The sequence below is a fragment of the Corvus brachyrhynchos genome, unplaced genomic scaffold, assembly GCF_000691975.1.
Source record: "Corvus brachyrhynchos isolate BGI_N302 unplaced genomic scaffold, ASM69197v1 scaffold285, whole genome shotgun sequence".
Taxonomy (NCBI): Eukaryota; Metazoa; Chordata; class Aves; order Passeriformes; family Corvidae; genus Corvus; species Corvus brachyrhynchos.
In genome coordinates, this window is record NW_008238323.1 from 487,057 (window position 1) to 500,846 (window position 13,790).

Sequence of the window (13,790 nt, forward strand, 5' to 3'; positions counted from 1 at the left end):
AAGGGAGGGAGGAAGGGAGGAAGGGAGGAAGGGAGGAAGGGAAGAAGGGAGGAAGGGAAGAAGGGAGGGAGGAAGGCAATTCGGCACAGGAATTGCTTTAGCCCTCACCAGGAGACAATTAATCTGACTTTCTGGCAGTGCTTTCTCAGAGTACTCAGTTTGTACCCCACATCTCTGAGCCTCCTGACTCTGTGTGCATCAACAGTTGCTCTAGATGGTCATTGCAGGTCACTTCCAACTGAAATATTCTACTTCTATTCTATTCTATTCTATTCTACTTCTATTTCCTTGTAGCTCTCTTATATGTGACAGGTTGTGGCTGGGGACTGCTGCTCCTCTCCTCTTCGGGGATTGTTTCTAGAACCTCTTAATTTCTGACTCTGCAGGATGAATACATGTTCTGGGATTGCCTCAAGCATGTCCTGTTTCCAGAGGCTGGAGATGATGCTCATGCTCCTCAGGGAGCGTGGGATTGAGCAGAATGTCCTGAGAATGCAGCCTCTTCTCTGCAGCTGTGTGGTCCCTCTCGAGGAGCAGCACCCTGACAGCACTGACTGAAAAAAAACAAAAGGATCCAGATTTCTCAGCTGCTGACCACTACTGGACTTACTCCTGCAGGATATAAATCAGCCAAGCCTCATCACCAAATACCTCATAATTTAAAAAAATTTCTGGTGCCAACAAACCCCTTCCAGACTGCTGAACACCACGACAGTATCGTGGTTTAACCACTATTGTAAAGCTCTTCCTTTTGTCTGTGCAACTCCGGGCTCTGGGAGGGGAGTCCTTGTCTTTGCCTCTGGCTTCCAAGAATGACAGTAGCAATGAGAATAGCTTAGCGACAGCAAGGAAAAAGTGCATCAAAATAATTCCTGGCTTCTTCAGCCGAAAGGTGATGATCATCCAGGGAGATGCTCAGGGTTTGTCGTGATGGGCATTGTATCAACTCACGGAGTGTGGCTCGGCACTGACCTCTCTGTAACCCTCGTGGCCTGGGGGGAAGGAGGCTCCCACCCAGAGCTGCTTGGAAAATTGCAGTTCATTAAGCCAAATATTTCTAAGGAAAAATTCCTAGTTTTGATTAGTTTTTCACTGGGAAAGATTTCATGGCTCCCAGATGGAATTTCTGGATATTGTAGTAAGTAATAAATAATAAACCAGGGTAAAATGTATAGTGATCCACTTTAAAAGACATGGAAGCTTGAGAGTTACAGCACTTGTAGGGATGTTGGAGGCTTTACCTCAGCAGCTGGTGTGAGGGGGGCAATGCCCATGGACATAGTGGCTGTTCTTGGAGGAGTCTTTCTGGCTTTCTTCCTCTCTCCCTGGCTCCATTCCTACATGATTTCCTAAAGGTCTCAATTCAGTCCAAAAGTAGAAGAGGAATGTTTTTGAAATCATGAGCATTTTTATAGGAAATAGAAAAATGTTCCACTCAGCTGTAGTCACAAGCTCTTTGCAGGTGGGTGCTGGGTGGCTGAGTCTGGTTTCTTCTTCAGCACCACGGTGAGTCAGAGTAGACTCATGAAATGTGGAGGTTGAAGGTACATGAGAGGAATCAAGCTTATTTTAGTAGCAAAAAGCTAAAATCAGTATGATATGTAAATTAAGATGCCCAAATATTTAAAGGTCTGGAGTCTGTTGGTGCTCTCAGGGAAGGACTAGACAGGTTTTACAGCAGCAGCACTTAATTTGAGAGGTTTCCACACCCATGCATCCATCAAGGAGACACTTTCAATGCTGTTTCTATAAAAGGGGAGCATCTCAAACCTGGGTTATGGTCAGCGTCTTCTGCAGGAGTTCAGCATTCCTGACAGAAGGGACTTCCAGGAGACTGAAGTCTGAAGACTTCTGCAAAATAATTGTCATTAATGCCTCTTTTCCCCTGTCTTTAAAATTAGCATGTAGACACCGGCTTTCCTTGCAGAAATGGCCACACCATCAAAGAGGTGAGCGTTAAAGTAAAAGGGAAAACCCTTAATCATCACACCACCTCTTTAAAAACCTCTAGAGGTAGAGTAATTCCGGTGTGAGCAGTTCTGGAGATAACAAGGAAAACTAACAGCAGCCTTTTGTATGAACAGCGCTACCAACATTGCATCCCTCATCCTCCCACGGATGACCTGCCATGGAAAGAGCAGCAGAGTATTCTGAGCCCAGGACAGGGTACTGCTGCTGATATGAACGGCTGCAGGAGGGATTTGCACAGTATTCCTGTGGCTTCACATTTCTGGGAAGGCACAAGTGGAACACTTGGCCACTCCTGTTGGGGAAAAATTGTGGCTCTTGAGGTGCTTGTTACTGAAAACAATGGCACACCAACCAGAGTTAAAGATGCTCCAATTAAGAATTTTTCATTTGAACAAGCTAAAGAGTGATGTCATGGCTTTAGGTCAGATATTCAGTGTCAAGGAGTACATTTAGAAACCTGAGAGAGTTTTAACCACCCTCCATTCTTCCTGCCTGGTTCTTCCTTTCTCCAAGGAAAGAGGAAGTAGGATTTACAGGATAGAAGGAGGGGAGAGAAAGGGACTCACACTCTCTCTCTAGTTTTTTTAGTTATGAAACAGTTACTATACTCAATTACAAAACACAGGCAGTAGAATCCAATGGAATTGATGCTAGTTTCCAGCATGGCTCCTTCTGCCTTACTTGTTTCCAAGGTGATGGAGGAGGAAAGGCAGAGAACAAGCTGAGACAGGGAAGGGCTGCTCGGATGGCAGCAACCTCGGTGTGCACTGAGCTGGGGTGAAGGCCTGGGAAGGACCCCCACATCAGACAGGGGTGCAGAGCTGACTGCACCCCAAGGGGTCTGAGGTCCTGGAGAGGTGGCTCTCCAGTGAAATACCATCCCAGGTTCATCCTTGTATCACCCTGTGCCTGCTCAGCCCGGGAACTCTTGGTTTGTCATCATCCCATCACACCATTTTCATTTTATGCTTAGCACTTGCTGCCGAGCAGGGACATATCATTTCTGTGGCACAGTTTCTGCTCTGGATGTTTTTGTTCTGAGAGTGTCAAACTGGGGTGAAAACAGGCCGTGGTGTCTTTGTTTCACAGCCACTCCTTACCCCACAAAGTTTTGCCTCCCCTCCTCAGCCTTTCAAATACAGCCCCTCTATGAACATGCTTTATAGGACCAATACTTCATATCCCTGTGTAGGTTTGTTTGCTTACAGAAGAGGCTAATCTCCACCAGGTTATGAAATCAGCTCACATGCTTCAGTGGCCTTACCCACTATTGATATCCCTGTTCAATCCCCGTTGAGCTCTCTTTGTTGGAGGTAACCCCTTCTCCTACTCCTTCTAAGCTGATTTCTTAAGACACCTCATTCAAGTCCCACATCCGCATGGTATTTAGATGTAGTAAAAATGACTGGGGGGAAAATAAATGGCAGCCAGTGAGCCAACTAAACTGTCTGACTATTAATGGTCCTGTTAGTTGCAAATTTACTTTACCACAAAGCCCCCAGCATGTAATCCTTAGATGAATGCCTTTGATTGTGAGGGAATATTTACAGCTGACCCTGCCAGCAGTCTGCAAACCTGCAATGGGCCTCCTGTCCCACATTAAATCCGCTGGCATCTGTTCCTGGGTTCTTATCAAGCACATGCTCTGTTGGTGCAGTGTTTGGGCTGTAGTGCTCGCGGATATGGTGGGCCTTGAAGAATAAATCCCCACATTCCTGCGAAATGCTAATTCTTGTGAACGTTGTCACACAGGGTTACAGTTTGTACCTGTCTCCAGGCATCGCCATCCACTGGGAGGTTTCCAGGAGGCTTTGATCCCTGCTGGCTGCCCCCTCCCCACAGCAGGAACCTGGTCCTGCTGCTGGACCACCCTTCACCACAGACAAAATTCTTCTTACTTCTTCAAATTTCTGCTGTTTTCTCAGACACGTATGAGCAACATGAAGTGATTTTTATGATGGTTTTTATCTCTTTTTGCCCCTGCCCATGTCTTGAATGAGTCCCTGGGTTGCTGTGAGACCCTCAAGTGATCTTGCCCTCCTTCAGCCCCAGCAGGGCTGTGCAGGAGCTCAGGCTGGAAGCCAGGGAGAGCTCCGTGTGTCCTGATGCCCGTTCGCTGTGCCCAAGCAGACAAGTGGAATTCAGCTTGTCATTCCCAGCATGTCCCGTGGTCTGTGAGACAGATCCAGGCTGCTTTGCTGCTTTGTGTCAGACAGAAGGCCCAGCGGTGTGCAGTGGGCCTGCTCCATCCACTCTGCAGACAAGGATGCCTTTAGGTCTGTGCTGGGGAATGACGCGTATTTTCTCTCTTCTTATGCTTTTATGCAAAATTCACACTTTTCCATCCAAGCTGGATGAATGCTGAGCGTGTCTGGGCTTGAACATGGACTTGGAGCCAAGCCCATCGGCAGTGTGGAGGTGTTGTGGGTGGCCAGAGGGATTTTTGCTTCTGCTCCTTTCCGAGGTCCTGTTTTGGTGGGATGTGATATCTCAGAAGTTTGTGATTACTTGATCCTTCAGCTGGTAGATAGTGAGTCCTCAACAGAGCTTCTGCTTTAAGTCTCCTGCATCCAGCAAAGAGAAAATACTAAAAAAGTACTAAATCACTTAGGCTGCTCCTCTGTCTTTTTTGTAAGAGGAGCCTGGGCTGCTAGAGAGTCCAGAGAGGAGCAGGTAGGGCAGTTGTTAGCTTTAGGGATTGCTCTAGAGTGCATATCCTTATCCAAATGCTTTTTCTTCAAATCTGCAGGAATGTTTGGCCCAGGTGGGGAGTGGATGTGGTAACACCACCAGTGAGGTGTACCCAACACTCAGCTGGGATGAAGCTCCAGTGGAGCAGGCAGTGGCTCTCCTGTCCACTGAGATGGGTCGGACAGGGCAGAGCTCTGGCTTTGGGATTATTTCCAGTAATTTGCAGGTAAAAAATCTTGGAATTTGGCATTTTGGCAGAATAATGAGTAAGCTGACATCTCCTTCTTTTCTGAAAACTCTCCAGACTAACCCCTAAACCAGTTGTCTGGAGCCAGGTTGGAAAGGGCTTGGAGGAACCTCATCTAGTGGAAGGTGTCCCTGCACATGGCAGGGGCTTTGGAAACAGACGGATCTTTAAGGTCACTTACATGCAAACCCATTCTATTACACTATTATTAATTTTCAGCACTCTTAAATCCACTTTAAATCTATCCCAGGCTTTCAAAACTGATCCTGTAAATCTGCATGGACACCAAACCCATGAAACTCTGAGCACGCCACTCGACTTCTAGTGTCTACTTATTAAAACCAACTAATTTGTTACTTACTTTAGCAAAGTCCTATAAAAACACATGTTAGTTCTCACCATTATTGTAAATATATACCCAAGCTTTATGGTTGCAAATTTCAGGTAATTGTTTCTTCCTGGGCAGTTGTTGTGTCAGCTCACACAAGCTCTTCATCTATTTCTGGTCCTGACTGCTGATTCAGCTGGTATATAGGAGACCCTGTGGCAGTATTTCACTGTGATTCACACACTGAAGAGGGATCGTGTTTTAAACCACAAACATAGACTTTACGCACTAGCTTCTGTGTTTCAGAAAAAGGGTGACAAACAGCTTGAGGACAGGAATAAGCTGCACAAGATGCTCCTGTGCATCATCAAGGTCAGTATCATTTGCTCTCCAGCACCCTGTTCTTCCTTTACCCTCCTGTTTGAACCATTTGTTTTCTCCAATCCATGCAGGGTGTAGAGCTGGAATGTGCCTGAGATAGGGAAAAGCCTCAAGTCAACCTTGGAAATACAGGGAGTCTCCTGCTTTTCTCAGATGTTGGCTTTATTTACACCAACAGTATTACTCATTTCGGTTTCCACCAGGTTGCACATTTTACTTTGACAACTCATCGGTTATCCCACCCCTGAATCAAGTCTTATTCCTCAGTGTCTCAATGAAAAGGACACCTACCACATCTGTTAGCCGAGTGTGCAATGGGATGATGAGATGCTGGTCCTCACCAGGCACTGTTTCACCTTCTGGCCATTTATTCTTAATTGCCTAACATCTCCCATTTATTGTGTTTATTGAGTGTGTGGAGCTTAATAGGAAGAGTCAATGGCTCTGTAATTAATTAAGAAGAGTTTGGGGCATTTCTTAGTGCCTTGTACTCGTGTTCCTGTCTATAATGTACAGATGCTGCTGACATTCATCCCAGGACTTCCCAGTCCAAGGCCAGACAGGCAGAAAGACTGAAGTGAGGGCAGGGGAAAAGCAAAAGGGCTTCTCTGTAAGGTCAGGTATACCCTGGGCTGCATCGTCAGCCGTGTGACAGGCAGCTCAAGATGGGGGATTCTGCCCCTCTGCCCCGCTCAGGTGAGGCCCCACCTGCAGAGCTGCCCCAGCCCTGGGGAACAACAGCCCCCATGTCTTGATACGGGAGGAAGCCACCAAGATGCTCCGGGGGGGGAGCCCCTCTGCTCTGCAGCCAGCCTGGGACAGCTGGGGGTGTTCAGCTGCACAAGAGAAGGCTCCAGGGAGAGCTCAGAGCCCCTGGCAGGGCCTCAAGGGGCTCCAGGAGAGCTGCAGAGGGACTGGGGACAAGGCCTGGAGGGCCAGGACCCAGGGAATGGCTTCCCAGTGCCAGAGGGCAGGGCTGGATGGGATATTGGGAAGGAATTGCTGTCTGTGAGGGTGGGCAGGCCCTGGCCCAGGGTGCCCAGAGCAGCTGGGGCTGCCCCTGGATCCCTGGCAGTGTCCAAGGCCAGGTTGGACAGGGCTTGGAGCAGCCTGGGACAGTGGAAGGTCTCCTTGCCCATGGCAGGGGTGGAATGAGAAGATTTTTAAGATCCTTTCCAACCCAAATAATTCTATGATTCCATTCTATGATATACTTTACAGAGCAAGGGTGGCATCTTCTAAACAGAGGCCTGCTGGGCAGGTAGGACAGGGGAGCAGTAGCAGCAGACATCCCCAGTCGGGGATATGGGTGCAGGACCCAACCCACTAAACAGCTCCTTGTGCAATTCCTTGTGTCTCCCCTTCCGTGCCCATCCAGGATGCAGGTCCAGCACCTGAGTGAGTCACGGGGCAGCTGATGGCCGAGGGGTAGGGTGGGAGCTGGAGGTGTGCAACCTATAGGGGCCCCTTGCCACAGGCTTGCGCGGCAGTCCCTACCCATCATATGACCTTCCCAAGCACCGCATGTGACTGGGCCACGGCACGCTGGAAAAGACCAGGCAGAGCGGAGGGGAGAGGCTGGAGAGGGGGAGGGCAGCACAGCTAGAGAGGATTAGTAAGCTGGACAGATAGGGAAAGCTTTGAAAGAGGGGGCTTGTGTCAGAGTTGTTGCAATAGCAAAAGAGGAAGTAGCTGGATGACTGGAGGACAGGCATGGAGCGAGCTGGGAGGGAAGGATGACCTCAGAGGTGACATTTGGGATCAAAGCGGGGTTAGTTTGCGTCTTGTGGAGAGGAAGACACTGCAATCATGAGAGCTGGGGGGGATCAGAAACTTAGGAAGAATCTCTGACCATAAGAATAGTAAGGAATGACCACAAAAGCCACGCACTGGGATAAAAAATGAAGATGCTGGAAAGATTGCTACAGACATGAAATTTAGATGTTCAGGGCTGTTGCTTCTTGCTGTGCCATGAATAGAAAGCTGTCTGCTGTCTGAAACTTTGGCACAGGTTGTGTTAATAGGCATCATCCAAGCTCATCTCCCAGCTCTGAGCAGAACTCTGCAAAGCCAGGTCCTGTCTGGAAGGACTGCTTCTGTCCTAGGTCCCTGCATGCTTTGTCTGCCAGCAGGGAGGTGGAGAAACCCCTGGAAGAGAAAAGCAAGTTTGGTTGTGGTCTATCAGCTGATTCAGAGGAGCTCTTAAGCAGGGCAGCTGCAAAAACAGCAGACAGGGTTATAGGATCATGGAATCATTTAAGGGTGGAAAACACCTCTAAGGTGCTTGAGTCCGACTGCCAACCCAGCATTGCCACATTAATCATGACTGTAGCAGAGGAGAGGAGGAGGATTCTTTGATCCATTTTGTTTAGGAGATGCAGTGCAACAAAGGGAGTTTGAGTTGACAGTACAAGGCACACTCAGCTTTAGAAATGTTGACAGGATTCACAGATCAAGAGAAGCTGAGGTTGGGAAGGGCCAGTGGAGGCTGTCCAGAGCAAGCCCCCTGCAGCTCAAGGCAGAGTCAGCCAGAGCTGGTTGCCCAGGATATTGTCTCTGGCCCACCTGCTTCAGGGTTCAACCATTCTCTTTTGTTTAAACAGAATTCCCCATAGTTTAAATTGTAACTAAATTGTGGGCAATATTTGTGATTCCAGGGATAATTTAGGTTTCATTAATCAAAAGCACATTTAAAACAGTACTTCTTGGTTATGAGCTAGACAGGTTAGGGCAAATGTAAACCCAGGATTTAATTTATCCCAGAAAGTGTTTATGATCAGGCAGTTACATGATGCCTTTATTCACTCATCACAGAGATTGGCTGTTCCTGGCACTTAAAGCCAGGAACGAGCAGTCATAGACCTGCACAACCTGCGTAAATGGGTTTGCTGTCAAAAACTGCACTGAATAAACACAAACTTTAGCTACAAGGTTATTTAATCACACAGGAGGTTTGTTTTACCAGTGATTCCCTCCTAGCTGGGTGTGTAGGGGGTGGATGAACCCGTATCTTTGAACAATATGCCAAAAAAGTTGAGTATTAAGAGAACACCACCGATTGCTGTGGTTTGTTGGTTTTTTTGTTTTGACTATGATCCTGGCAGGCAGGTCACCAGCAGCGTGGGGAAGATGCTGTGGCTGCTGCATCACGCTTCAGCAGTGGTGACAGCGAGGACAGATACTCGGTTGTCGTGACGCTGAGCTCCCCAGCTCTTTCCTCACCCCTGCTCTGGGTACAGCATACACACGACAGAAATTATTTAAATAGGATGTGCAGCTAACCTCTCCTTGCAAAGAATTGTCTGTGTTTTAGGAGGACTCGCAGGGCATCAAAAGCATTTCGGTTGTTCACATGTTTTAGATGATACACTTATGATGAGTTATATATGTACATGTATATACAGATAAAAGCACACAAATATAGGCATATAAATAACTTATCTGCTTAAATAAGGATCTTCTGGCTCCCTATGGAAGCATCTCTTCTTAAAAGCCACAGGGAGGAATATATAACATAACTGAGCTCTTCAAGTGACCAAGACAGAATTGCTGATGCAGAGCAAATCTCTGATGAAGTTCAGTCCACCTTTTGGAGGTGCATTTCCCCCTTTTCCATGTAGTGAAAGGACAAGGGGGAATGGCTTCCCACTGCCAGAGGGCAGGGCTAGATGGGATTTTGGGTAGGAATTGCTGTCTGTGAGGGTGGGCAGGCCCTGGCACAGGGTGGCCAGAGCAGCTGTGGCTGCCCCTGGATCCCTGGCAGTGACCAAGGCCAGGCTGGATGGGGCTTGGAGCAACCTGGGACAGTGGAAGGTGTCCCTGCCCATGGCAGAGGGTGGGATGGGATGATCTTTCAAGTCCCTTCCAACCCAAAACATTTAACGAATCTGTGATTCTATGATCTTGCTCCTGTGACTCACTACCTGGGTGAGTAATTTTAAGATGCTCATGGAGAGCCCTTTAGGTGGAGAACTTGACTACCATGTGTCCAAATGACACTGTTTTGCTGACTGTGGGAGGAAAAGGCAAACAGTGGGGGCGAGCTGTGCTCTGGAGGAGCCATGCATCTGGGACAAGGAGGACAGGAGATCATAGGCTGGTCAGCAGAGAGTATTTCAGAGAAAGAAGGTGTAGGCAGCTATCTGATGGTTTGAAAGCCCCAGTGTTTGCAGCATTCAAGCTGGTTTCAATTTATAATGTCTTTGTCTTCAAGATTTTCTGCTTAAACATTAGGACAAGGAACCATTTGTGTGTAATTTTGTGAATGACAGTTTAATATCCCCACATAACCCTTGGACTCCAAAAGCTGTGTCTCAAAGAGAAATGCCAAGATATCTACAAAAGGATTTGACGAATTGGCTTCCATTCCCGTGCAAAGAACAGGCCAGGCCCTCTTCTATAGCACAGCAGATATGGGGTGTGTTTTAGCAAGCTGGAGTTAAGCTTGGTTAGTCAGCCCCAGTGTTTCTATGTGTTCCAGGGGTTTTAGCACAGCCCTTCCTGTGTCTCCACCTGCCCCTCTGTTAGAAGTGACTGTCCCAAGCTGGGTGTGTGCTTGAGCTGAGTGTCAGCCTGGAAGGTGAGCAGGAAGGTCCCCTGGCTGGAGATGAACTCCATGTGGTTTTAGACCTGCCACAAAAACATAACCCCAGCCAGTGACAACGTAACTCCAGCCAGTCTTGCCACTCACCTGTCCCTCTGGTCAGGAGGGATGATGACTGTCAGGGACATTGGCTGATTGTCAGCTCCTAGTACCACTGATAAGGCCACTTATTTACCCACAGCTAAAGACACAAAAGGACTTATGTGAGAGAACGCTCCTGTACCTATACACTCCCTGCTGCCTGCTGGGCCTTTCCACGGCAGGATAAGGGGTGCAGCCCCCTTCCAACCCCAGGAGTACAGCCACAGGAGAGAATCATGGGATCAGTGAATGGTTTGGGATGGAAGGGACCTTAAAAGTCATCCAGTCCCACCTCCTGCCATGGGCAGGGAGTTGCTCCAAGTCTGGGTGGGGGACAAAGCGAGAACACAAACAAAATCTACCCCCAGGTTCAGCCAGAGCCCAGTAGAGCTCCTGGGTTCTGGTCTGGGGACCCCCAAAATCAGACTTCGTACTTTGGCAGGGGGTGGAATGAGACGATCTTTAGGGTCCCTTCCAACCCAAACCATTCCATGAATCTAATTCTGGGCATATTTGACTCAATTTGTGCCCAGAAGGCAAAATCCCAGCAGAGCCCAGACACAAAACAGCCACGAAGAGAGATCGCAGCCTTGCAGAAGCAACAAGTCTCAGAAGAGTTGGTGAATGTACCCTCAGTGTCTTCATGCAGATCGATAACAGAAACTTCTGCTGCCATTGTGATCAGCCCCTCACGGGAGGATGTTCCCAGCAGGAGCTCCCAGAGCACAAAGCGGAGGTTCGGCTCAGGTCCAAGCACAGCTGTGTGTTTGCTGTCTGTACTTGCTGGGACAGCAGACATGGCCCTGGGCATGCACAGCACAGGCACCGGGGCTGGGCAGTATGGACAGGGGAGCAAGAGGGATGGCACCAGCAGAGTTTAAGGTAAAGTCCTGTGGAATTGAGGTACCAGTACCATCAGGAGGCAGCTGCTTCCTATGCAGGAGTTTTCAGGAATATGATTTTGGACTCACCTGCCTGAATTTTCTGGTTAGGATCCAAAAGCTCTCTTGGAGTCAGCTCATACTACCCAAATATCCAAGGCAGCTGGTGCAGTGGGGGAATAACCTGGTTAAATCCCAACAAGAGCTCAAGATCAGCTGCCCCAGCCCTGATCCTAACACCTAAGGAAGGTGCTAGCCTGCCCCTGAGAGCACTTGTCAAGCTCCCACCAAAGCTGAAAACAAGCATTTCAGGGAAGGAGTCACAGCCCCAAGGCTGCTGGAGCTCCAGGAGCATTTGGACAACGCTCTCAGGGATGCACAGGGTGGGAGTGTTGGGGTGTCTGCACAGGGCCAGGAGCTGGACTCCATGACTATCCCTGGTGGGACCTTCCCAGCTCAGGATATTCTGTTGTTCTGTGATACCCTTCCACCATTGCAAGCCCTCAGCAGCTGAGCAAAGCAGATAAAAAATTTATTTTGGGTTTGATTGATGAACACAGGTGATAACCCCCATCATGCGTCAAGTACTTGTGTTTCACACGTCTCCTCCAGCTTTCCTAGAACATCTCCTTGCTTCTGTGCTCTGCTGCCAAGAAGCAGCTGTTTGAAAAGGTGCTTCCCATGGAAAGACCGGGTTCCTGCCCCAGCAGAAAACAGAGGAAGGTGCAGAGGGAAGGGCAGACAGGATGAAGAAAAAGAGTTGCATTCAGGTGTGTTCTGAGAGGGGATTCCCACAGTATGGTACAGAAGGCTGTGGAATATGTGCAAGTGTTTGAGGACAGCTTTAGACAGTTTAAATTTATTGTACCTGGAAACTTAGTGCTATATAGCATTCCCCAGAGCAGCTGTGGCCGCCCCTGGATCCCTGGCAGTGTCCAAGGCCAGGCTGGACGAGGCTTGGAGCACCCTGGGATAGTGGAAGGTGTCTATTCACATAGCAGGGGGTGGGATGAGATGATCTTTGAGGTTTCTTCCAAACCACTCTGTGACTGTATGATAAAGAGAACAAGTAATATTTGCCCACATGCCAGCATGTTTCCCTCTTTGAGATCAGTGCTTGAAAGTTGCTTGGAGACTTTGCAGAGAGCTTCTCTGAAAACAAAGAAAAAGGCACATTTTAAGGCAGGTAAATGGAGAGCTGCAGTAACAACTAGAGCTCTTACAGTTTTTAGCCAAGTAAATATTTGTGTTAGCTCAAATATTTTCCTCTTCCTATCTGGGTGAAATCCTAGCTGCAGAGCTTTGGGGCTTTTTAACCCTAAACAAGAGATCCAAAAATAGCCACCTGCTCAGAGCCTTTACATGGGCAGCAAGTTCCTCCTCTGCTCATTTCCAAACTCAGTTAAACCCAGGCTCTCGTGCTGGGGAGGTGCCTGCACACCAGATTACTGCCCTCTCAGGAATATGTCTCTTATTTTTTTTCCCCATTCTGTCAATTTTTTCTCCATGAGACTTTTGCTGCAGCTGGGCACCACTTTCAGGAAACAAATTGCTTTTATTGAGCTGCTTCCCAAGCAGTTCCAGTCGCAAATGCTGCCTAAAATGGAAAAGAAAAATCTTTTCTTTTAATGAGTCAGTCTGTGATTATTTTATAATGGTGCAGTAAATACCAGTTGAGGTTTATAAATACGAATTTGAGTGAATCTCTGCGTTCTGGTCTCCTGGACACCTCTGTGAGCGACGTGCTGCTCTATTCCCATCCTGAGCTGCCATCTAATGGTGAACACGGTGGTGGCTGCTGGGATGGGAATTGGACTGGATTATTTTAAAGGTCTCTTCCAAATTTAACAATTCTGTGATTTTAGGTGGGGGGTTGGATTCTGCTCCCAGAGAACAAGGGACAAGAGGAGAGGACATGGCCTCAGATTGTGCCAGGGGAGGTTCAGGTTGGACACCAGTAGGAGTTTCCTCATGAAAAGGGGTTGAAAGGGGGTGCCCAGGGAGGTGTTGTAGTCCGAGTTCCTGGAGGTGTCCAAGGAAGGCCTGGACATGGCACTCTATGCTATGGCTGGTGACAAGGTGGGGATTTGGCACAGGTTGGACTTGATGATCTCGGAGGGCTTTTCCCACCTAAATGATCCTGATTGATTGAATCACAAAATATCCTGAGCTAGAAAGTACCCACAAGGACCATTGAGTCCAGCCCCTCAACAATCTCTGTGCATCCCTGGCAGCGCTGTCCAAACGCTCCTGGAGCTCTGGCAGCCTCGGGGCCGTGCCCATTCCCTGGGGAGCCTGGGCAGTGCCCAGCACCCTCTGGGGGAAGAGCCTTTCCCTGATATCCAACCTAAACCTCCCTGGCACCGCTCCAGCCGTTGCCTGCATCTTGTCAGTGGTCACCAGAGAGAAGAGATCAATGCCTGACCTTCCTGCTCCCTCACGAAGAAGTTCTAACCGCGATGAGCCTCCCCTCAGTCTCCTCCAACTGAACAGACCAAGTGCCCTCAGCCGCCCCTCATTCGGCTTCCCCTCGAAGCCCTTCACCATTTCCGTAGCCGTCCTTTGGACGCTCTCTAACAGTTTGATACTTTTGTTATATTGCGGTGA

The 13,790-nt window shown here is 48.5% G+C and overlaps 1 long non-coding RNA gene across 1 annotated transcript; it reads right to left on the reverse strand.

Moving 5' to 3' along the window:
* Positions 1-12,018: 12,018 nt before the first annotated feature.
* Positions 12,019-13,784, reverse strand: LOC108446754. The gene is made up of 2 exons (XR_001862047.1): positions 13,609-13,784; positions 12,019-12,335 (listed from the first exon to the last, which is right to left on the reverse strand). It is a non-coding gene; the product is annotated as an uncharacterized LOC108446754 (long non-coding RNA).
* Between the last annotated feature and the right edge of the window lie 6 nt (positions 13,785-13,790).